Source organism: Amblyraja radiata, unplaced genomic scaffold (genome assembly GCF_010909765.2).
Source record: "Amblyraja radiata isolate CabotCenter1 unplaced genomic scaffold, sAmbRad1.1.pri S117, whole genome shotgun sequence".
Taxonomy (NCBI): domain Eukaryota; kingdom Metazoa; phylum Chordata; class Chondrichthyes; order Rajiformes; family Rajidae; genus Amblyraja; species Amblyraja radiata.
This window is the reverse complement of record NW_022630103.1, coordinates 108,583-135,153: the sequence shown is the minus strand read 5'-3', so window position 1 is coordinate 135,153 and position 26,571 is coordinate 108,583.

Genomic DNA, 26,571 nt, shown 5'->3' with positions numbered 1-26,571 from the left:
TGACGGGAGCTTTTCATAGGCTGATAATTGGAGAAAGGCCACAGATGAAAGGACAGGTGTGAAAAGTAAAATGTTGCAAATTGAAAAGCGAGATGAATTAATATAGGTGAAAAGGGAGAAATTTGCACGAGGAGCAACCGGAAAATCAAATAGGTCTTGGAGGATAAAGCTTAATGCCCCTGTCCCACTTAGGAAACCTGAACGGAAACCTCTGGAGACTTTGCGCCCCACCCAAGGTTTCCGTGCAGGTAGTGGAAGGTAAGACCTGCAACCTCCGGCAACCACCTTCAACTAGCATCGCAACCGGCTTAGACTAAAACAAATTTCGATTTTTAAAACGGCAACCTATTTTTAGTTGTGGCCGGTTTTTAATTTTTTGAAATAATCGTCGGAACATAGAAGTGGAAACCACTTTCGACCATTAGGGAGACTGACAAAACCCCCCGGGAACCGCACGGAAACCTTGGGTGGGGCGCAAAGTCTCCAGAGTTTTCCGTTCAGGTTTCCTAAGTGGGACAGGGGCATAAGTGTTCAACAAAATATCGACGATTCTATGCTTTGGCTCGCCAATTGCTCTTCCCGTTCCCATAGCAACCTCTCTGTCTTTGGACACATGCTCACTGGAGGAACAGCATCTCAAATTCCGCTTGGGTAGCCTACAATCCAATGGTATGGACATTGAATTCTCCAATTTTAAGTAACAATCCAAACCACGCAACCGCATTATCCCCCCCCCCCCCCCCACTCTCTCCACTGTCTAGCACCGATTTCTCCCCCTCCCATTTCCTTCCTCCTATATTCCTTTCTTTATTGTCACTTTATATACAGCATTCAATCCTTCTGCCTAACACCTTGATTTTTCATCTCTAGCCTTTGTTCAACCACCTATCTATGAAACAAACTCCTCAATAATATCCATCTTACTTGCCAGACTTTGTGTTGCCGCTCCTCTCTGCCAGCTAACGGCTGCCCCCGACAATCCGTCTGAAGGATCGGGGAGGCTGAGGCAGCGTGTGAGCAGGGGAGGGTTGGATAGCGTCTGACTCGGGGAGGATGTGATGATGAGACCCGAGGAGCATGAGCCCCAGGGGGATGGGACAGCATGTGAGCCGGGAAGGGTGGGCACCGGGGGAGTGTGATCATCTCCATAGCCGGTGTAATCACAGCAAAAAACACAGTAGACTAATGCACTGATGAAGTGTGCGGATGTAGTTGATGCCAGCTAATCTTTCTGGGATTATCTTCCACATGCATGAACCACCCATCGTACTCATGGATAGTAGAAACGCCTTGCAATTACTCTCCTTCAACTGTCTGTCCCACCCATCACAATAGACAATAGGTGCAGAAATAGACCATTCGGCCCTCCAAGCCAGCACCGCCATTCACTCTGATCATGGCTGATCATCCCCAATAAGTACCCCATTCCTGCCTTCTCCCCATATCTCCTGACTCTGCTGTCTTTAAGAGCCTTATCTAGCTCTCTAGAAAGTATCCAGAGAACCGGCCTCCACCGGCCTCTGAGGCAGAGAATTCCACAGACTCACCACTCTCTGAGAGAAAAAGTGTTTATTCGACTCCGCTCTAAATGGCTTACTCATTATTCTTAAACTGTGGCACCTAGTTCTGGACTCCCCCAACATCGGGAACATGTTTCCTGCATCTAGCGTGTCCAAACCCTTAATAATCTTATATGTTTCAATGAGATGCCCTCTCATCCTTCTAAACTCCAGAGTAGACAAGCCTCAGCATATGACAGTCCCGCCATCCCGGGAATTAACCTTGTGAACCTACGGTGCACTCCCTCAATAGCAGGAATGTCCTTCCTCAAATTAGGGGACCAAAACTGCACACAATACTGCAGGTGTTGTGTCACTAGGGCCCTAGACAACTGAAGAAGGATCTCTTTGCTCCTATACTCGACTCCTCTTGTTATGAACGCCAATGCTTTCTTCACTGCCTGCGTACCTGCATGCTTACTTTCAGTGACTGATGAACAAGGACCCCCAAATCCCGTTGTACTTCCCCTTTTCCCATCTTGATACCATTTAGATAATAAACTTCCTTCCTGTTTTTGCTACCAAAGTGGATAACCTCACACTTATCCTCATTAAACAGCATCTGCCATACATCTGCCCACTCACGCAACTTGTCCAAGTCACCCTGCATTCTCGTAGCATCCTCCTCACAGGTCACACTGCCACCCAGCTTTGAGTCATCTGCTAATGTTACCGGTAATCCCTTCATCTAAATCATTTATATTGCAAATAGCTGCAGCCCCAGCACCGAACCTTGTGGTACCCCACTCGCCTGCCATTCTGAAAGGGACCTGTTAATCCCTACGCTTTGTTTCCTGTCTGCCAACCAATTTTCTATCAATGCCAGCGTTCTCCCCTCAACACCATGTGCCCTAACTTTGCCCACTAACCTCCTATGTGGGTGGGACCTTATCAAATGATCCAGGGAGAGCTAGCTGACTGGACAGCCAATTGATCGTGAAAGGAAACAGAGGGTGATGGTGGGAGTTTGCTTTACAGGCCTGTGACTTGTGATGTTCCCCGGGGATCGCTGCTGACCCCATTGCTGTTTGTAGTTTATCTAGAAACATAGAAAATAGGTGCAGGAGTAGGCCATTCGGCTCTCCGAGCTATTCAATATGATCATGGCTGATCATTTGGGGAAGTCAAAGCAGGCCAGGACCACAGTGAATGACAGGGCTCATCAATCAGAATATTGAGTACAGAAGTCGGGACATTATGTAACAGGTGTACAGGACTTTGGCCAGGTCACATTTAGTCACTCTACAATTCCATCCCCCATCAGGAGGGCCTCATAACCTCAGTTTCTTCCTCGACCGGAGAACCAACCAATTCACATCTATGGATACTATCCTCCGCCTAGCGGAGCTTGTCCTTACCCTTAATAACTTTTTGTTTGACTCCTCCCATTTCCTCCAAATACAAGGCGTATCTATGGGCACGCGCATGGGCCCTAGCTATGTCTGCCTCTTTGTAGGGTACGTCGAACAATCTTTGTTGAGACGTACCCTGGCCCTATCCCCGAACTCTATTTCCGCTACATCGACGACTGCATTGGTGCTACCTCCTGCACCCACACACAACTCACTGACTTTATCCATTTTACCACTAACCATCCGGCACCCAAATACACCTGGACCATTTCCGACATTTCTCTACCATTTCTTGACCTCACTATCTCCATCGCAGGTGATAGACTTCTGACCGACAACTACTATAAACCCACTGACCCCCATGGCTATCTGGACTACACTTCTTCCCACCCTGCTTCCTGTAAGGACATCCACCTACTCCCAATTCCTCTGTCTACGCCGCATCTGCTCCCAGGTTGAGGTGTTCCAAACCAAGGCATTGGAAATGTCCCCATTCTTCAGGGAACGGGGGTTCCCCTCCCCTACTATAGATGAGGCTCTCACCAGGGTCTCTGCAATACCCCGTAACACTGCTCTCTCTCCCCATCGCCGCACTCGTAACAAGGGCAGAGTCCCCCTGGTCCTCACCTTCCACTTTCGTCCCTTCCAACAGGCACTTTCCCTTGCAACCGCAGGAAATACTACACTTGTCGCTTTACCTCCCCCCTTGACTCCATTCAAGGACCCAAGCAGTTTTTCCAGGTGCGGCAGAGGTTCACCTGCACCTCCTCCAACCTCATCTATTGCATCCGCTGTTCTAGATCTCAGCTGATCTACAACACCTCCGCTCGGTTCGCAATAACTAACCTGATCTCCCGGTGGCTCAGCACTTCAACTCCCCCTCTCATTTCTGAATGCCACCTTTCTGGCCTGGGCCTCCTCCATGGCCAGGGTGAGGACCACCGTAAATTGGAGGAGCAGCACCTCATATTTCGCTTGGGAGATTTACATCCCAGCGGTATGAATATTGACCTCTAATTTTAGGTAGTCCTTACTTTCTCCTCCCCTTCTCAGCTCTCCCTCAGCCTACTGTCCCACCTCTTCCTTTGCATTAGTGGATGCATTAGTGATCATTTTTCAAAACTCTTTAGATTGTGGCGTCATTCCTGAGGATTGGAGGGTAACTAATGTAACCCCACTTTTTAAAAAGAGAGGGAGAGAGGGAGAGAGAAAACATGATTAAGGCCAGCGTGCCAAAAGCCACCTTCACCATTATCTACCCGTGATGCCATTTTTTTGGTAATTAAGTACTTGTATTCCTGGATGGATACTCTCTAGGGCGTTTCCGTTCAATGTGAAGGTCTAATCCCAGTTCGACTTCACAAGTTTACATGTCCAAACGTACAAATCATACCTTGACATCGCCATTGAATTCATTTCTTCAGATGAGACTGCAGTGGGCCCAACATGGACCCCAAGTGACACACCATTCACAGGCCTCCAGTCCAAAAAGCAATCTTCCACCATCACTCTGCTTCCAGCCACCAGCCAATTCTGCGTCCAGTTAAGCCCGTCCCACTTACGTGTCCTTGGCGCGCTAATTACGCGACCTCGTGGTCGCGTTGAGCCGTGACGGTCCCACGAAGGTCGCGCGCGACTTCATTCAACCGTACAGCCGTCTGGACCGCGTGACGTCATTCGAAGATGGACGCAAAATGCCGGAGTAACTCAGCTAAACCAGCAGCATCTCTGGAGAGAAGGAATGGGTGATGTTTCGTGTCGAGAACCTTCTTCAGTTTGAAAGAAGGGTCTTGACCCGAAACGTCACCCATTGCTGGTCCCGTTGAGTTACTCCAGCGTTTTGTGTCCATCTTCAATTTTCTTGGCCCCCGCTCTGGGTGTAGCCTGTTTTCCATATGACATCACCCAGACTTGCATCCGACCACACATCACCTGCAAACATGGTCAGTCATGACCAAGGGAGGCCTACTACTTGTAAAATCTATTTGGCTTCTCCTTAATTATTTGCAACCATGTGCACCCATTTTCCCCTCCTGATTTTGTTCTTAAGTATCACACCTCTCACACTTCTTTCTTAAGTATCACACCTCTCACAGTTCAATGCTTTCCAAGGAAAGCATTGAACCGAGCAGCCTATATCTAACCCATGTCCCATTTTCCCTAACTAGAGCTTCAATTTCTCTCATCATCCTGGGTTCCCTACTTGTACTTCACTAACAACATGCATATCTTGAAATCTCACTCTCACAATTTGAAAACTTTCAGACATCCCTTTGCCTACATACGACTTACTCCAATGACAGTTCCCATCTCATACTGTTAAAGGTGGACTCCCACCACCCAATTTAGAATTTTACATTGAATGCCAGAACTGTCCTTTTACACAGGGTTTCAAAGCAAATTGAATTGTAGTCATTGGTCACAAAGTGCTCGTCCACTGACATCCCAATTTGAACCGTCAGAATACTACTCTGGATTCTGTCCGCCAGCCAATCAGTTTAAACCCTCCTTTGCAGCACTTTCAAAACTGCCCATCAGGATGTTTGTCTCCTTCCAGTTCATGTTACTCGTCTGCAAGTCACTTATACCATATAACCATATAACCATATAACAATTACAGCACGGAAACAGGCCATCTCGGCCCTACAAGTCCGTGCCGAACAACTTTTTACCCTTAGTCCCACCTGCCTGCATCCATACCATAACCCTCCATTCCCTTCTCATCCATATGCCTATCCAATTTATTTTTAAATGATACCAACGAACCTGCCTCCACCACTTCCACTGGAAGCTCATTCCACACCGCTACCACTCTCTGAGTAAAGAAGTTCCACCTCATGTTACCCCTAAACTTCTGTCCCTTAATTCTGAAGTCATGTCCTCTTGTTTGAATCTTCCCTATTCTCAAAGGGAAAAGCTTGTCCACATCAACTCTGTCTATCCCTCTCATCATTTTAAAGACCTCTATCAAGTCCCCCCTTAACCTTCTGCGCTCCAGAGAATAAAGAACTAACTTATTCAACCTTTCTCTGTAACTTAGTTGTTGAAACCCAGGCAACATTCTAGTAATTCTCCTCTGTACTCTCTCTATTTTGTTGACATCCTTCCTATAATTGGGCGACCAAAATTGTACACCATACTCCAGATTTGGTCTCACCAATGCCTTGTACAATTTTAACATTACATCCCAGCTTCTATACTCAATGCTCTGATTTATAAAGGCTAGCATACCAAAAGCTTTCTTTACCACCCTATCTATATGAGATTCCACCTTCAAGGAACTATGCACGGTTATTCCCAGATCCCTCTGTTCAACTGTATTCTTCAATTCCCTACCATTTACCATGTACGTCCTATTTTGATTTGTCCTGCCAAGGTGTAGCACCTCACATTTATCAGCATTAAACTCCATCTGCCATCTTTCAGCCCATTCTTCCAAATGGCCTAAATCACTCGGTAGACTTTGGAAATCCTCTTCATTATCCACATTATCCACTATCTTGGTATCATCTGCATACTTACTAATCCAATTTACCACCCCTTCATCCAGATCATTGATGTACATGACAAACAACAAAGGACCCAACACCGATCCCTGAGGCACCCCACTAGTCACCTGCCTCCAACCCGACAAACAACCATCCACCATTACCCTCTGGTAATATACGGCTCTGGTGAGACCACATCTGGAGTATTGTGTACAGTTTTGGTCCCCTAATTTAAGGAAGGACATCCTTGTGATTGAGGCAGTGCAGCGTAGGTTCACGAGATTGATCCCTGGGATAACAGGACTGTCATATGAGGAAAGATTGAGAAGACTAGGCTTGTATTCACTGGAGTTTAGAAGGATGAGGGGGAATCTTATAGAAACATATAAAATTATAAAAGGACTGGGCAAGCTAGATGCAGGAAAAATGTTCCCAATGTTGGGCGAGTCCAGAACTAGGGACCACAGTCTTAGAATAAAGTGGAGGTCATTTAAGACTGAGGTGAGAAAAAACGTTTTCACCCAGAGAGTTGTGAATTTATGGAATTCCCTGCCACAGAAGGCAGTGGAGGCCAAGTCACTGGATGGATTTAAGAGAGAGTTAGATAGAGCTCTAGAGGCTAGTGGACTCAAGGGATATGGGGAGAAGGCAGGCACGGGCTATTGATAGGGGACGATCAGCCATGATCACAATGTATGGCAGTGCTGGCTCGAAGGGCCGAATGGCTCCTCCTGCACCTATTTTCTATGTTTCTATGTTTCTATCCCAGAAAAGATCCAAATTGTCTAAACTTCTGAAACTCTGACTCTTCAGTCGGGCATTCATTTTAACTGTTCATGCATTAACGTTGCATATACCAAAGTACTGTGAAAAGCTTGGTTGGAGCAAAGGTGGAGATACAGAGTGCAGAATATAGTTCGCAGCATAGTAGCGCATCAGTTCCTCAGACAAAGTGCAATGTCCTTGATGAGGTAGACGTAAATAGGTAAAAAGGTAAATTGGGAGAACAGGAATACATCCCTATCATCTGAAGGGCCCGACCCGAAATGTCACCCAGTCCTTCTCTCCAGAGATGCTGCCTGTCCCGCTGAGTTACTCCAGCATTTTGTGACTACCCTAGCTTCTGAGATGTTCGTTCACGAATTTCACAAGAGTGTGGAAGAAATGGCCCTCGAATCAGGTGCGAATTCCTCGATTCACTCAAGCTCTCTGGATTACCACCACACAAATTGTAGTTGAAAAAAGGATCTCCAATCATATTAATGAGAAACTTGGAGCCGCCTAACGATGCAATGGAACGAGGATGATTGTGGAAGAGCTGCACAATAATCTGATCGTTGCAAGAATCAACATAGGAGCCTTCAAAGATGACATTGTTCTCATTCCTAGGGTAGCACTCATTTTGACAGAAGGTGAAGACATTCCCCTTCAGCGGACCCAATTCCCCATTCAATCAAGTTTTGCTAATGACAATCCATAAAGCACAAGGACAAACAATGCAGAAGGTGTTGATCTACCTCGACAAGCATAGAAAACTATATGTTGCTCTTAGCCAAGGAAAGATGAAGGGAAATGTCAAAGTTTTCCTGAAGGATGGAACATTGACCAAGAATGTTGTCATTAAAAACGTGCTTCGTTGAATGATGACTTCTGAGATAAATTCTCAGAATTCCTTTCTTAAAATGTGTCCGCTGAATTTCTCTATATCAAAATTGTCTCTTTTTATCAACAGAAAATAGTCATAATGGAATATTGAGGTTGAAGGGTGATCTTATAGAGATGTAGAACATCAGAGGAGGAGCCATCTTGGTGAACGGCTGCTAGCCAGCAGCTGTCCGTTTTAATTCATTTTTTTAATAGTTTTTAGTGAGTCCTGTTTTTTGTTTGTAGGGGATATGGACTTTTTAATGTGGGGGGTAGGAGTAAACTTTATTTCTAGGTCCCTACCTGGTCGGTGTGGCAGCCTTTTCTCCGGGCTGCCCGTCAACCCGTCCTCGTGGCCTACCAGCGGGCTTGGAGCGCCGTTTCCTGGCGGGGACCGCCCAGCACCTCGGCCTCGGTGGCGGCACAGCGCTGGAGCGGAGTGGAGCGGAGCGGGCGATGCCTTGACTGAGTCGCCGCGCTGGAGCGACGCGCTGGAGCTCTGGTGAGCTGGACCGCCGAGAGCAACATCTCCGGGCTGCGGGTCTGCGGAGCGGAGAGGCGGCGTGCGGAGAGGCGGCAGTGCGGAGAGGCGGCGCCGACTTTATCATCGGGAGCCCAGGAGCACCAAACCGGCGCGGCCTTGTCGGCTCCGGAAGCCGCGGTCTCCAGCTTGGAAGCGGCCATTCCAGGTGGCCCAGCCACTGAGAGGACTCTCCCAACGTCGGGGCAAGACCACCCGGTGAGAACGGCCAGGAACATCGGGCCTCCGTAGAGGCAATTGCGGTGGCCTCAATAGGCCTGACTTTGGGGTGAACTTGGGGTGGGGACTGGACATTGTGCCTTCCCCCACAGTGCTATCCACTGTGGGGGGATGATTTTTTTGTCTAATTGTAATCCTGTAAGTCTGTGTCCTAGATGGCTGCCGTGAAGAGAGAGTGGACGCTGGCGCGCTTTGGCTGCCGCTGCTCTCTCTTCACACTGTGTTTTTGATTTTCTGTTTTTGGATTGAAATCTGTTTTTAATTTGTGTCTCTGTGATGTCTTTATTACTTATTTTATTCCGATTATATGTTTTTATTCCGATTAATCTATGTAAGGTGTCCTTGAGATGTCTGAAAGGCGCCCATTAAATAAAATTTATTATTATTATTATTATTATCAAGAGGCAGTGAGCAGCAGAACACAACAAGAGACACAACAAGAAAGAACTTAATAATTCTCCTCTTTAACATTTAAATTGTTCTTATATTTTAATAGTCATTCACATTTTAAACTTTAATAAATCCTTTTAGCACTATTGATGCCTGTGTGTTCTTCATCACAATGCTCTGTGGGAGAGCCACTAAGAGTGCATGGGGGAGGTTGTGGGGAGATGCACTGAATGTGTGGGTGGGAGGGGAATGGTAAGGAACAGAGTGTGGGGGGGGGGGGGGCGAAGGTAGGTGGGGTGACTGACCGAACTGCCAGCGTACCAGGCGTGAGTGGCTGCACTTCCAGCCCACGAGCCATGAGTTAGTCAACTGCCAGCCCACCAGCCTTAAGTGACTGAACTGCCAGTCCAATAATCCATTCAGTCACCCTCACCGCCTTCTCTCTCTCACACAGTCTGTCACCTGTTTTGGGCATAATTTCTGGCAGTTTCTCAGCTGCCAGCCTGCCAGGTCTGAGTGATTGTACTGCCAGGCCTCAGTGACTGAGCTGCCAGCCCAAAAATACATTCGGCCCACAAACTCCATACTAGCCCTTTGGAAACCAGTACCTTCAGCCCACAACACTCATACTAGCACAACAAATTTCAATTATCAGCAGAGGCTGGCGTGATTTAAGTCGTCTTCCTTGAAGCTGGGGGTGGACAATCAGTGATCTGATAGACGTACAGAAAACTATGAGAAGTAGCGTCGATGGCAAAAATAGTTTTCTCCATAGTAGAGATGGCTAACACCAGGGGGCATCGATTTAATGCGGAGACCTTGAGGTTTACAGGGTGATCTTTCAGGAAGAATCTTTCAGTAGTGATGGCTGCAGTCTGGGACACGCTGCCTGAGGTGCTGTTGGAGGCAGGTACTCTGTCACAACATTGTAGGGGCACCTGGATGTCCATTCGAACTGTAAATGGATAGTAGGCGACAGACCAAGTGCTCAGAAATGGGATTAGTGCAGAGAAAATAACAGGTGGTATACGGGTCAAAAGCTTATTTCTGCGCAGAATCTGATTCTGGACTCTGATATTCTGACAACTTTTGCGGCAACTTAAATCATTTGTTTCCAAAAAGAGTGCTGATTTATCGGACAATTCCTGCATCCGCCCACCTGTGATGGTGATGTCCCTGTAGATGTCAACTCTCTGGGCTCAGCCCCTTCCCTATTCCCACTTCCGTGTCAACCTCACTTCATGCATCAGGTGCACACGCACTGTCAGGGCAACATAGATATGCCACAGAAGGCTCACAAACCTTTTTGTTCCTTTGATGTAGAGGCCACTGAATCACCTCCCCAGTCACCACCTTCAGCCATGATGTTAACAGGTGATCACAAACTCTGTAGCTCTGGGATAAACAATATTAATAGAGCCATCAGGTGACAATTGAATGTGAAGGACATTGCCTTGTGAACCAACAAACAGCATTACAGTGCAGCGGAGATGTGGAAAACACCCCATCCAAACAAGATGGTATCCCCTGTAAATTAACAAACAATCAAAACAGGAGTAGACCACCAAGTCTGCCCTGTCATCCATAACACTTTGTCTGGTCTATCTAAGGCAGCAATTCATCATTTGTGCCAGATCCCTGAAACTTTCAAACATCCTGATCTCTGTATCGCTATTCCAGACCAAACCGGCCAATCCCCAACATCCACCTCACCTGTTTGGAGGCTTCAACTCACAGAGAAAGAGGAAAAATACACACTGTGGGGAATTAGTCACACTCTGTTCTGGCCCTATTCTTATCACAACCCTGCCATCCAGGGCAAAAGCTTCCACACCACGATGTTACCCATTGCCAAATTCCCCACTAACTGGAACGGGAAATAAACCATTTCATGGGCCAACTGCAAACGTCCCAACTCTGCTGGAAACTGTAGTCCCCACTACACCCATGGCACATTCCACCACATCCCTGGAGTTCCCATTCCAGAATAGAAGGATTATATCCCAGGCCTGGACTCTGCTGGGTCTCCATAATGTCAGTTATCCGACTGCAGTCTCACCATCAGTCCCACTTCACAGGAGAATCATCCGTCTCATTTCTACAGGACACTGCCCAAACCCGCCTAAAAGGGTCATCGGACAGCATTATCAGGAGGGAGCTGGAGACGTCAGGTGCGAGGAGTGGCCCAGTAGGAACTGGGTTCATGCCTACATCGCATTCAAGGTAGGTGGAGTTGCCCCACGGGACACAAAGATGGGTGAGGAGATGGAGGTCAGTTCACAGGAACTGCACCAGGACATCGAGCTCGCGGGCGGATCGGATTTGGTCTTTGAAAATGACGATGCCTACATGTGTCATATGTGCTTTAAGAATTTCACTGTACAGTTACATATTGGACTACTGAACTGTTGAACAAACATCTGTTCCTCTCAGCACTCAGCTCTCCAACTGATTCATCCTCAACAAACAGGGATTATCCTTTGCTATCTTGCAGACATTCTCTATTATCATAGCTGAAAGATACAATTCTGCATTAAATGGTACTACTTCTGGTCCTGAACTATCCAAATTGTGGACAGGTGATCTCTACCTTTAATTAACCTCTAGCATCTAAAACAAATGTATTTGGTTATCTTACTACTGTGCGGGATCGGGCCAAGCACAAATCATTACTATTTTTCCTACAGTAATAAAGACAAATTGCATTTACTTCATTGATGAAAATAGTAAATACTGAAAACAGTGGAAAGTGCAATGGTGGATGATCCATTATAACAACTGGGAATGTGATCAAATGCTGCTCAATCTGCTGTGTGTTTCCAGCATGGCAACATTTTATCTTATTCCTCAGATCTTCTGGAATAGCAATGTTTCTTTAAATTTCCATGCCCCAAAAAAGTTGCAAAAGTCACGTGTTATCCTGGTCAATAGATTTGTTCCACTCATATACCCGACAGACAGTCCCAACTCGTTAGTTCTCATTTCATTATTCAAATATGTACAAAATGCCTTCCATGCTACAAATCCTCAAAGTATATTTTCCTATTGTTACCATTCTGCTGCACCGTCTCCTGGGATCACTCTCTCCGCTGTGACCAGGGGGTGATAAAACCGAGCAACACTCCTTTACTCTGGCAACAGAGCAAGTTGATCGCCAAAAATAAATGAAAACGGAGAAAACAAGTTCTGATGCCTGAATCTCATTATAAAAAATACCGTGAACGTTGGGCCATTTAGTAACTGAAACAAAGTCCAACATTTGCTTTACAACTTTACAGATCTGTGTCCTTGTGCAACATGAATCTACACAAACACATCCAATGACAAAATACAACAGCAGCAGCTGTTGCTGAATATTTCCGCTTCAAACTATCACTGGGACACATGTAGTCACAACAATAACTTCAATGTCCCCACAGACAAGAGGGAATCAAATTCAATGGCCAAATATAACCCAAGTCTCTCCCCAACAAAATACTCACCGATGGCAATCTGCTGTCGCCGCTCCCCGGGCCCTGAGTATCCCCGGCCGGACAGTGGGGTGGGGTGGGGTCCCTCCCTCCCCTCCCCTCCCCTCACCTCCCCTCCCCTCCCCTCCCTCCACCTCCCCTCCCCTCCCCTCCCCTCCCCTCCCCTCCCTCCCCACCCGCCGCTGCAACCAAAGATCCTATAGGATCTTTGGCTGCAACAGGAAGGAAGCACCGCCCATCCGGTGACTTTCCAGACTCTGCACATGCGTACTGCGGCCAGTGCGTCATAAGGGGATGCTCCAAATCTGAAATAAAAGCCCACAGATGCTGTAAACCTGAAATCAAACACACAGTCAAGTCACGAATGGGAGGCAGAAAAGGGAAGCACTCGGACACAAGAGGAGAAAGAAAAAAAAGGAAACAAACAGAGAATAAGAGACGAGGGGTTTCTTAAATGTGCATATTTTAATGCTAGGAGCATTGTAAGAAAGGTGGATGAGCTTAGAGTCTGGATAGACACCTGGAAGTATGATGTTGTGGCGATCAGTGAAACATGGTTGCAGGATTTTGTTGCTTCAGGTGTGATAGAATTGGAGGGGCAAGAGGTGGAGGTGTTGCATTGCTAGTCAGGGAAGATATTACAGCAGTGCTTTGGCAGGATAGATTGGAGGGCTCGTCTAGGGAGGCTATTTGGGTGGAACTGAGAAGTGGGAAAGGTGTAGCAACACTTATAGGGGTGTATTATAGACCGCCAAATGGGGAACGAGAATTGGAAGAGCAAATATGTAAGGAGATAGCAGATATTAGTAGTAAGCACAAGGTAGTGATTGTGGGAGATTTCAACTTTCCACACATAGACTGGGAAACACATTCTGTAAATGGGCTGGATGGTTTGGAGTTTGTAAAATGTGTGCAGGATAGTTTTTTACAGCAATACATAGAGGTACCTACTAGAGGAGGGGCAGTGCTGGACCTCCTGTTAGGAAATGAGACGGGACAGGTGGCGGAGGTACACTTCGGGTCCAGTGATCACAATACCATTAGTTTCAATATAATTATGGAGAAGGTCAGAACTGGACCTAGGGTTGAGATTTTTGATTGGAGAAAGGCTAACTTTGATGAGATGCGAGATGATTTAAAAGGAGTGAACTGGGACATTTTGTTTTATGAGAAAGATGTAGAAGAGAAATGGAGGACATTTAAAGGGGAAATTTTAAGAGTACAGAATCTTTATGTTCCTGTTCGGTTGAAAGGAAACAGTAAAAATTGGAAAGAGCCCTGGTTTTCAAGGGAAATTGGACATCTTGTTCGGAAAAAGAGGGAGATCTACAATAATTATAGGCAGCATGAAGTAAATGAGGTGCTTGAGGAGTATAAGGAATGTAAAAAGAATCTTAAGAAAAAAATTAGAAAAGCTAAAAGAAGACATGAGGTTGCTTTGGCAAGTACGGTGAAAGTAAATCCAAAGGGTTTCTACAGCTATATTAATAGCAAAAGGATGACAAGGGATAAAATTGGTCCATTGGAGAGACAGAGTGGACAGCTATTTGCAGAGCCAAAAGAGATGGGGGAGATAATGAACAATTTCTTTTCTTCGGTATTCACCAAGGAGAAGGATATTGAATTATGTGAGGTAAGGGAAACTAGTAGAGTAGCTATGGATACTATGAGTTTCAAAGTAAAAGAAGTACTGACACTTTTAAAAAATATAAAAGTGGATAAGTCTCCAGGTACTGACAGGATATTCCCTAGGACATTGAGGGAAGTTAGTGTAGAAATAGCCAGGGCTATGACAGAAATATTTCAAATGTCATTAGAAACGGGAATAGTCCCCGAGGATTGGCGTACTGCGCATGTTGTTCCATTGTTTAAAAAGGGTTCTAAGAGTAAACCTAGCAATTATAGACCTGTTAGTTTAACTTCAGTGGTGGGCAAATTAATCGAAAAGATACTTAGAGATAATATATATAAGCATCTGGATAAACAGGGTCTGATTAGGAACAGTCAACGTGGATTTGTGCCTGGAAGGTCATGTTTGACTAATTTTCTTGAATTTTTTGAAGAGGTTACTAGGGAAATTGACGAGGGTAAAGCAGTGGATGTTGTCTATATGGACTTTAGTAAGGCCTTTGACAAGGTTCCTCATGGAAGGTTGGTTAAGAAGGTTCAACTGTTGGGTATAAATGCAGGAATAGCAAGATGGATTCAACAGTGGCTGAATGGGAGAAGCCAGAGGGTAATGGTGGATGGCTGTTTGTCGGGTTGGAGGCAGGTGACTAGTGGGGTGCCTCAGGGATCTGTGTTGGGTCCTTTGTTGTTTGTCATGTACATCAATGATCTGGATGAAGGGGTGGTAAATTGGATTAGTAAGTATGCAGATGATACCAAGATAGGGGGTGTTGTGGATAATGAAGAGGATTTCCAAAGTCTACAGAGTGATTTAGGCCATTTGGAAAAATGGGCTGAAAGAGGGCAGATGGAGTTTAATGCTGATAAATGTGAGGTGCTACACCTTGGCAGGACAAATCAAAATAGGACGTACATGGTAAATGGCAGGGAATTGAAGAATACAGTTGAACAGAGGGATCTGGGAATAACCGTGCATAGTTCCTTGAAGGTGGAATCTCATATAGATAGGGTGGTAAAGAAAGCTTTTGGTATGCTAGCCTTTATAAATCAGAGTATTGAGTATAGAAGCTGGGATGTAATGTTAAAATTGTACAAGGCATTGGTGAGACCAAATCTGGAGTATGGTGTACAATTTTGGTCGCCCAATTATAGGAAGGATGTCAACAAAATAGAGAGAGTACAGAGGAGATTTACTAGAATGTTGCCTGGGTTTCAACAACTAAGTTACAGAGATAGGTTGAATAAGTTAGGTCTTTATTCTCTGGAGCGCAGAAGGTTAAGGGGGGACTTGATAGAGGTCTTTAAAATGATGAGAGGGATAGACAGAGTTGACGTGGACAAGCTTTTCCCTTTGAGAATAGGGAAGATTCAAACAAGAGGACATGACTTCAGAATTAAGGGACAGAAGTTTAGGGGTAACATGAGGGGGAACTTCTTTACTCAAAGAGTGGTAGCTGTGTGGAATGAGCTTCCAGTGGAAGTGGTTGCGGCAGGTTCGTTGGTATCATTTAAAAATAAGTTGGATAGGCATATGGATGAGAAGGGAATGGAGGGTTATGGTATGAGTGCAGGCAGGAGGGACTAAGGGAAAAAAGTTGATCGGCACGGACTTGTAGGGCCGAGATGGCCTGTTTCCGTGCTGTAATTGTTATATGGTTATATGGTTATGTCAAGTCAAGTTTATTTGTCACATACACATACGAGATGTGCAGTGAAATGAAAGTGGCAATGCTCGCGGACTTTTGTGCAAAAGACAAACAACCAAACAACCAAACAAACTATAAACACAATCATAACACATATATTCTTTTATATAATAAATAATGGAAGGAAAAACGTTCAGTAGAGTTAGTCCCTGGTGAGATAGGCGTTTACAGTCCGAATGGCCTCTGGGAAGAAACTCCTTCTCAAGCTCTCCGTTCTCACCGCATGGCAATGGATGCATTTGCCTGACCGTAGCAGCTGGAACAGTCCGTTGCAGGGGTGGAAGGGGTCTCCCATGATTTTATTTGCTCTGGAGTTGCACCTCCTGTTGTATAGTTCCTGCAGGGGGGCGAGTGAAGTTCCCATAGTGCGTTCGGCCGAACGCACTACTCTCTGCAGAGCCTTCTTGTCCTTGGCAGAGCAATTCCCAAACCAGATGGTAATCAGATACTGTAAATCTGAAATCACACCCACAGATGCTGTAAATCTGAAATCAAACCAGCAACCAAAACTGAGTCACGTGACGGTGGTAAAGAAAGCAAGCTCAATGCTTCCATTTATTTCAAGAGGGTTTGGATACCAAAACAGAGATGTAACGTTGAGGCTCTATAAGGTGATGGTAAGGCCGCATTTAGAATATTGTGAGCAATTTTGGGCACCGTATATGAGGAAGGATGTGCTCGCTCTGGAGAGGTTCCAGAGGAGCAGGGCTGGCCTTAGGAGGTGCGGGGCCCAATTGGGAACAATTTTCATAGAAATAGAAATAAATAATTTAAAATGAGTCACGTGTCATGAATAATATAACAGTCAGTCGGCTTTAAAAAAATCTTCAACGGCGCATGCACAGATTGTTCTCTCTGTAAAAATAAAAATAAATAAAGTAACAATTCAAATTGCCCAAGGCTTTCACATCTCCTTCTTTCTGAATTACTGAATGGGTGGGGGGTGGAGGGTGACGGCAGGTGGAAAGAAGGTGGGAAAATCCAAAGATCCTATAGCAAGCAAGATAGATCACTCGACGAAAAATACGTAGTACGGTCATGGGCAGATTCATGGGCAATTTTCGGCCACATTTCCGTAACCGGCTTCTGTCTCCACACCAAAGATCCCATAGCGGAGCAAAGATACTAGTGCGGAGACGGAAGCCGGGTTACGGAAACATCCTCGTAGAAATAAAAGTTATTTGGTAAAAATCTTCTCCTCATTTTCAGAATTATAATTTATTACGTAGTAATAACTTGTTTATTACTTGTTTATTGTTTATTACTTGTTTATTACCAAGATAGGGGGTGTTGTGGATAATGAAGAGGATTTCCAAAGTCTACAGAGTGATTTAGGCCATTTGGAAAAATGGGCTGAAAGATGGCAGATGGAGTTTAATGCTGATAAATGTGAGGTGTTACACCTTGGCAGGACAAATCAAAATAGGACGTACATGATAAATGGTAGGGAATTGAAGAATACAGTTGAACAGAGGGATCTGGGAATAACCGTGCATAGTTCCTTGAAGGTGGAATCTCATATAGATAGGGTGGTAAAGAAAGCTTTTGGTATGCTAGCCTTTATAAATCAGAGCATTGAGTATAGAAGCTGGGATGTAATGTTAAAATTGTACAAGGCATTGGTGAGACCAAATCTGGAAGGTGTACAATTTTTGTCGCCCAATTATAGGAAGGATGTCAACAAAATAGAGAGAGTACAGAGGAGATTTACTAGAATGTTGCCTGGATTTCAACAACTAAGTTACAGAGATAGGTTGAATAAGTTAGGTCTTTATTCTCTGGAGCGCAGAAGGTTAAGGGGGGACTTGATAGAGGTCTTTAAAATGATGAGAGGGATAGACAGAGTTGATGTGATCAAGCTTTTCCCTTTGAGAATAGGGAAGATTCAAACCAGAGGACATGACTTCAGAATTAAAGGACAGAAGTTTAGGGGTAACATGAGGGGGAACTTCTTTACTCAGAGAGTGGTAGCGGTGTGGAATGAGCTTCCAGTGGAAGTGGTGGCGGCAGGTTCGTTGGTATCATTTAAGAATAAATTGGATAGGCATATGGATGAGAAGGGAATGGAGGGTTATGGTATGAGTGCAGGCAGGTGGGACTAAGGGAAAAAAAAATTGTTCGGCGCGGACTTGTAGGGCCGAGATGGCCTGTTTCCGTGCTGTAATTGTTATATGGTTATATGGTTATATGGTTATTACAGTCTTCCTGATATAGTAGTGGCCAGAGAATCTGGGGTGACGGAGGAACTGAAGGAAATCCACATTAAGCAGGAAACGGTGTTGGATAGACTGATGGGACTGAAGGCTGATAAATCCCCAGGGCATTGTTGGTCTGCATCCCAGGGTACTTAAAGAAGTGGCTCTAGAAATTGTTGATGCATTGGTGATAATTTTCCAATGTTCTATAGAATCAGGATCAGTTCCTGTGGATTGGTGGGTAGCTAATGTTATTCCACTTTTTAAGAAAGGCGGGAGAGAGAAAACAGAGAATTATAGACCAGTTAGCCTGACATCGATGGTGGAGAAGTTGCTGGAGTCAATTATAAAAGATGAGACAGCTCAACATTTGGATAGCAGGAACAGGATCGGTCCGAGTCAGCATGGATTTACGAAGGGTAATTCATGCCTGACTAATCTTCTGGAATTTTTTGAAGATGTAACTAGGAAAATGGACAAGGGAGAGCCAGTGGATGTAGTGTATCTGGACTTTCAGAAAGCATTTGATAAGGTCCCACATAGGAGGTTAGTGGGCAAAATTAGGGTACATGGTATTGAGGGGTAGAGTGCTGACATGGATAGAGAAGTGGTTGGCAGACGGGAAACAAAGAGTAGGGATTAACGGGTCCCTTTCAGAATGGCAGGCAGGGACTAGTGGGGTACCGCAAGGCTCGGTGCTGGGACCGCAGCTATTTACAATATACATCAATGATTTGGATGAAGGGATTCAAAGTAACATTAGCAAATTTGCAGATGACACAAAGCTGGGTGGCAGTGTGAACTGTGAGGAGGATGCTATGAGAATGCAGGGTGACTTGGACAGGTTGGGGGAGTGGGCAGATGCATGGCAGATGAGGTTTAATGCGGATAAATGTGAGGTTATCCACTTTGGTAGCAAAAACAGGATGGCAGATTACTATCTAAATGGCATCGTTGGGAAAAGGGGACCTGGGGGGTCCTTGTTCATCAGTCTATGAAAGTAAGCATGCAGCTACAGCAAGCAGTGAAGAAAGCGAATGGCATGTTGGCCTTTATAACAAGAGGAATCGAATATAGGTGCAAAGAGGTCCTTCTGCAGTTGTACAGAGCCCTAGTGAGACCACACCTGGAGTATTGTGTACAGTTTTGGTCCCCTAATTTGAGGAAGAACATTCGTGCTATTGAGGGAGAGCAGCGTAGGTTTACGATGTTAATTCTCGGGATGGCGGGACTGTCATATGCTGAGAGAATGGAGCAGTTGGGCTTGTACACTCTGGAGTTTAGAAGGATGAGAGGGTATCTCATTGAAACATATAAGATTGTTAAGGGTTTGGACAGGCTGGAGGCAGGAAACATGTTCCCGATGTTGGGGGAGTCCAGAACTAGGGGCCACAGTTTAAGAATAAGGAATAAGCCATTTAGAACGGAGACAAGGAAACACTTTTTCTCATAGAGAGTGGTAAGTCTGTGGAATTCTCTGCCTCAGAGTGTGGTAGAGGCGGGTTCTCTGGATGCTTTCAAGAGAGAGCTAAATAGGGCTCTTAAAAATAGCAGAATCAGGGGATATGGGGAGAAGTCAGGTACGGGGTACTGATTGGGAATGATCAGCCATGATCACATGGAATGGTGGTGCTGGCTCAAAGGGCCGAATGGCCTACTCCTGCACCTATTGTCTATTGTCTATTCCCCCGCAACATTAATTACACTGCGAGTTGGGTCGGGTTACAGAAATGGATGAAGAAAAAGGTCCACGTTCCGCTCCGTTGCGTACCACGTGTCAGCCCATTGCATTTAGAAGGAGTGGTCTATCTTGCTTGCTATAGGATTTTTAGGGAAAACGGGAGCACACATGAATCAGTTGTCATGTTATTGAATGACTATACTAGTTCAAGGGACCAATTGGGGGGATGAGGTCCTTTCACAGCGTGTGGGGTGTCTAGCCAGGGATAAAGTTGCGGGGAGAGTAGGAACGTTGAGAAGGAGGGGATCGGGTTCATGCCAGTAACCCTCTCACCTACCGCTGCTGCGGCGCTCCGGGCGCGGAGCCACCGCATTGTGGCCGGGGAGGGAAGCAGCTCGCGTGGCTACGAGCGGCCGCCATCACCGGACAGCAGAACCGACTGCCATCTCAGCGCCTTCTGCCGGTCCGCTCACCTCTGGCAGTGCTCTCCATCTGAACAGTGAGGGGACCAGCTCAAGAGCAAAGATCATAGAGCGGAGTGGGTCAGCGGGTGATGGATAACATCACAGCGGGCGGTGGAGCTTACTCCTGTGTCAGCGCGAACAAGGGATCAATTGGGGTTACTCACACTGACACATGGAGTAAGCTCCACATCGCCCGCTGACCCGTTCTTGAACTGGATGCCGGCATGATCCCCGACCGCCTCCTACTCAACGCTCCGGCCCTCCCCGCAACTTTACCCCTAGACAGACTACCCGCACGCTGTGAAAGAAACTCTCTCTCCCCCCCCCCCCCCCCCCCCCCCCCCCCCCCCCCCCAGCAGCGCTGTTCTTTTACAGCCGCTTCCCATCAGCTACTAGCAATGAGGGATAGAATTGGCTGTCCATCAGTACAGCAACATCGTTTTTGATGTTGCTGTACTGAGAGATAACGAAGTCTATCTTTCTTGGGTAACAACCTAACCTTCGGCCTCCAAGATACAGGTACATTTTCTAGCAATGTTACAAAATTTTGAGATTTTAAAAATCAAGTCTGCAATTTATCCCATCAGATAAAGCATAAAAAGAAGTTTAAAGGTACACAAAAAGCTGGAGAAACTCAGCGGGTGCAGCAGCATCTATGGAGCGAAGGAAATAGGCAATGTTTCGGGCCGAAACCCTTCTTTAGTCTGAAGAAGGGTTTCGGCCCGAAACGTTGCCTATTTCCTTCGCTCCATAGATGCTGCTGCACCTGCTGAGTTTCTCCAGCTTTTTTGTGTACCTTCGATTTTCCAGCATCTGCAGTTCCTTCTTAAATAAAAAGAAGTTTAATTTTTACACCTAATTCACTTTGATATCTTCAGTATTAAAAAAGTTATGGCCATTTTCATACTCGGAAATTAGCATCTTGTTTCTCCATTGACTTAACACCAAAGCTGTGATCGAGGACAGTCAAAAGCCCATAACTTTCTTAAAAATTAAGAGAACTGAATGAACTTTTCAGTTATTATAGATTGAAGCATTCTGAAACAAATATAAAACATCTTACTTGGATGACCTGAAATTAAAGCATATCATTAGTTAATTACCTAATTGTAGCTAATTACAAATTTGACCGTTGTGACGGAAAAAGTAATAAACACCCAGACTGCCTTGAAGATTTTAAAATGTGATATTGTCAAGATCAGAACTTTAATATTATTGTATTATATGCTGTAAGTTCGTAACAGATAGGTAAATAAATTACAATTTCTAGCAATAGACCAGGTCTTTATGGAGAAGATCAGTTGCTAGCTGGTACATTGGCATATCATAATCAGTAGCATCATCATGCTCCTCAGATTGTAACCAATAAGCAACTCTGTACACCTTGTTTTATCTCAACTTTTCAATTTTGGCATTGTAAACACAAGTTTTTGCTCTTCAAACCATGCATGACATGCCTTTCTGCCCACTACTTTCCCATTATGAATGTCCTGTAGATTCAATCTCTTAAGAAAAGGATAATTTAAAAGAATAGCCTAAGTATTCAAATAACAAACTAATCCCATTCACACAAGAATTCACAATATAACACGATTTTTAAATCTCATTGTCATGAATATATATGCTAGATGGAAGGAATTTAATGTATAATTCCCATAAATTAATCTAGAAACATCCACTCAATAAAACATCCACTCAATATAATCAAAATAATCTGTAGAACCTGCAATGTGAGGATAGACAAAAGCTGCAGTAACTCAGCAGGACAGGCAGCGCTGTGACTCTGGAGAGAAGACCCTTCTTCAGACTGAACTGAACTCTCGTCGGTGAGAGTACTTGTGATTGTCTGAAGAAGGGTCTCGACCAGAAAGGCAACCCTCTCCCCAGAGCCCCTGTAAAACCTGCAATGTGGTGTTACATATATATTGCAATCAGTGATGGGATTGGGTTTTAGGAACTAGGGGTAAGCTAAGGTCCGTGAGGCTGAGGTTGGGAAGGAAGGAGGGGGCGAGGTGGGGGGTAGACGCTATAAGCCCCCCATGAGAAATTTTAAAATTTGGCAAATTTGTATTTCCGTACAATATACGGAAAATTAACGCGGGGGCCCCCCTTAGGCGCTGGTCCCAATTGGGAGAAATCGGTCCAATCGGCTTAAGGCCAGCCCTGCAGAGGAGTTTTACAAGAATGATCCCAGGAATTAGTAGGTTGACCTATGGTGAGCGTTTGTCGACACTGCCCCTGTACCTGCTGGAGTTTAGAAGAATGAGGGGGGGGGACCTCATTGAAACATACAGAATAGTGAAAGGCTTGGATAGAGTGGATATGGAGAGCAGGTCCGGTGCTAGGAATTGCGGGGCCCAATTAGAAAACTGATGGCGGGGCCCCTACTCTCAGGGCCGGCCTTAGGATGTGCGGGGCCCAAATGGGAACAATTTTGGTGAACCACAGATTCCCAGCCAAGGTGTGTCAGCCCAGTTATTTAGTATATATTATGAAATTGTACACTAGGTGCTATGGATTATACACTGTGTGAATCTCTCCTGCTCCCTCCCGTTTGCCTGTCAGTAGCTCCGCTGGCTTCCAACCTTTACCGTAGCTGCTATTTACCATTAAACTGCATTATGTGATTGGACACAATGCCCCTTGGAGACAGCGGCTGATTGGACGGGAGGAGACCTATTTGTTGATTGGACGGGAGGAGACCTATTTGTTGATTGGACGGGAATTTTAAAGCAAGCTGGTTGGTGATTGGATGCAACCCCCTTAGAGACAGCGATTGATTGGCCGCCAAATAAAATTGTCAAATCTGTAACAAAAATCGCGGGTCGGTGCGAACTCAGTGGACTATCTGGTTGTATCTCCAAACTAAACTGGTTGTATCAACCAGACTATCTGGTTGTATCTCCAAACTAATCTGGTTGTATCAACCAGACTATCTGGTTGTATCTCCAAACTAAACTGGTTGTATCAACCAGACTATCTGGTTGTATTAACCAGACTATCTGGTTGTATCTCCAAACTAATCTGGTTGTATCAACCAGACTATCTGGTTGTATCTCCAAACTAAACTGGTTGTATCAACCAGACTATCTGGTTGTATCTCCAAACTAAACTGGTTGTATCAACCAGACTATCTGGTTGTATTAACCAGACTATCTGGTTGTATCTCCAAACTAATCTGGTTGTATCAACCAGACTATCTGGTTGTATCTCCAAACTAATCTGGTTGTATCAACCAGCCTATCTGGTTGTATCTCCAAACTAATCTGGTTGTATCAACCAGACTATCTGGTTGTATCTCCAAACTAAACAGTATAATATGCAGGTACATTCATTTAAAATTCAGTGATTATTTCACATGATTTCTCACTGTGTAAAGCTCAATATCTGGCCAATTTCTGTTTAACACGTTTGGTCTGCCGTGAGCATTTTTCTCTCACAAAATAGTTCACATCTAGCAAACCGATCAACGAACCAGACAGCAGTTGGACGCAGTCATAGAACCATAGACAATAGGTGCAGGAGTAGACCATTTGGCCCTTCGAGCCTGCACAGCCATTCAATATGATCATGGCTGATCATCCAACTCAGTATCCTGTACCTGCCTTCCCTCCATACCCCCTGATTCCTTTAGCCACAAGGGCTACATCTAACTCCCTCTTAAATATAGCCAACGAACTGGCCTCAACTACATTCTGTGCCAGAGAATTCCAGAGATTCACCACTCTCTGTGTAAAAAATGTTTTTCTCATCTCAGTCCTAAAAGATTTCCCCTTTATCCTTAAACTGTGACCCCTTGTTCTGGACTTCCCCAACATCGGGAACAATCTTCCTGCATCTAGCCTGTCCAACTCCTTAAGAATTTTGTAAGTTTCTATAAGATCCCCCTCAATCTTCTAAATTTTAGCGAGTACAAGCCGGGTCTATCCAGTCTTTCTTCATATGAAAGTCCTGCCATCCCAGGAATCAGTCTGGTGAACCTTCTCTGTACTCCCTCTATGGCAAGAATGTCTTTCCTCAGATTAAGAGATCAAAACTGTACGCAATACTCCAGGTGCGGTCTCACCAAGACCCTGTACAACTGCAGTAGAACCTCCCTGCTCCTATACTCAAATCATTTTGCTATGAATGCTAACATACCATTCGCTTTCTTCACGGCCTGCTGCACCTGCATGCCTACTTTCAATGACTGGTGTACCATGACACCCAGGTCTCGTTGCACCTCCCCTTTGCCTAATCGGCCACCATTCAGATAAAAGTCTACTTTCCTGTTTTTGCCACCAAAGTGGGTAACCTCACATTTATCCACATTATACTGCATCTGCCATGCATTTGCCCACTCTCCCAGCCTATCCAAGTCACCTTGCAGTCTCCTAGTTTAAACAGTTTAGAGATGTTTAGAGGGCTTCAGATGGGTTCAGAAGTGTTGTAGAGGGAAATAGGGGGGAATAGACGGGGTTTAGAGGTGTTCAGAGTGTCCCAGAGGGGTTTAGAGACGTTATAAGCCCCCCCGTGAGAAATTGTATTTCTCTGAAATTGAAGATAGACATAAAGCTGGAGTAACTCAGCAGGACAGGCAGCGCAGCGACTCTGGAGAGAAGACCCTTCTTCAGACTGAATTGAACTCTCGTCGGTGAGAGTACTTGTGATTGTCTGGAGACGGGTCTCGACCAGAAACGCAACCCTCTCCCCAGAGCCGCTGCCCGTCCCGCTGAGCCACCTTCAACTTCAGAGCCAAACAAAAAACACAGAGTGCTGGAGGAACTCAGCGGTCAAGGCGGCTGCCTCACCCGCTGAGTTTCTCCAGCATTTTTGTCTACCGCTAAACGTCAATGATTCCGGGAATGCTGAGGAGACAGGGTGATAGAGAGGGAGTGGGAGAGCTAGAGAGAGACGAGATGGGGAGCGGGAGGGAGGGAGGGGGAGAGCAAAAGACAGAGAGACACAACGTGGGTCGGTAGGTGAATGACTAACCTACACACCAGGAAGAAGCCCCTTCCGTGGCCCTCACTCATGATGGTGAGTTTAAAGAAATTCTCAACGTGTCATCGATCTACATTCCTCAGTAAATGTAATTGTGTTTTAAACAAGTATTATTGACGCCGCGTGAATTTTATACAAAGGAACACGGCGTCATTAATACTCATTCAAAACACAATAACATTCACTGAGGAATGTGGATGGTTGCAGATTGATATAACAACTTGTTAACTACTTCATGTTAAGAAGTGCTAACAGTACTAGTTAACAAATCGTTTGTGTCTGATGGCCGTGCAGCGGTTGTTATACATGGTCGTTTAAAAAAATAATCCGCATGGCGAATTAAAAAATATAAACTTTATTTAACAAAGAGAATTCGTATTTCCGTACGAAATACGGAACATTAGTGCGGGGCCCCCATTAGGCGCGGGGCCCAATTGGGGGCAATCGGTCAAATCGGCTTAAAGCCGGCCCTGATGGAGAGTGTATTTCCACTAGTGGGAGAGTCTCAGGACTAGAGGTCATAGCCTCAGAATTAAAGGGCGTTCTTTTTTTTAAAGAGATGAGGAGACATTTTTTTGGTCAGTGTGTGTTGAATCTGTGGAATTCTTTGCCACAGGATGTGGAGGCCAAGCCAGTGGATATTTTCAAGGCAGAGATAGATGGATTCTTGATTAGTACAGGTGTCAGAAGTAATGGGGAGAAGGTAGGAGAATGGGGTTAGGACAGAGAGATAGATCAGCCATGATTGAATTGCAGAGTAGACTTGAATGGCCTAATTCTGCTCCTATCCTTATGATGTGCCCGGTGGAGTGGGTCTCCAAACTGATCCAGTAACTTAGCTCCTCTCTCCACACACGCCTCTCGCCCTCAGTAATGGTTAATCATTGTTGTGTGCAGAGAGTGAAGCATTTTGTTTTGCATGTTGTCCAGGCAGATCTAACCATGATACAGCAATTGCAATGTTTGCTTTCACCCTGCCAGACGTCAGTGCATTCACTAAATCCACTCAGTTCCATTTTCACAGAATATTAAGTTGTGCTGCATCTATAGCACAAAATCAGCAATAAAATCATTTAAATCTTCCAAAATTGCATTCTATAATTAAAACAGTTTCCCCTTTTCTTCAGTTAATCACAATCACAATAATGCTTTATTAGCCAAGTATGTTTTGCAACATAAGAGTTATTTGCCAAGTCAGTCATACAAATAAAAAGCAACGGAACACACAAAATACATTTTAACATAAACAT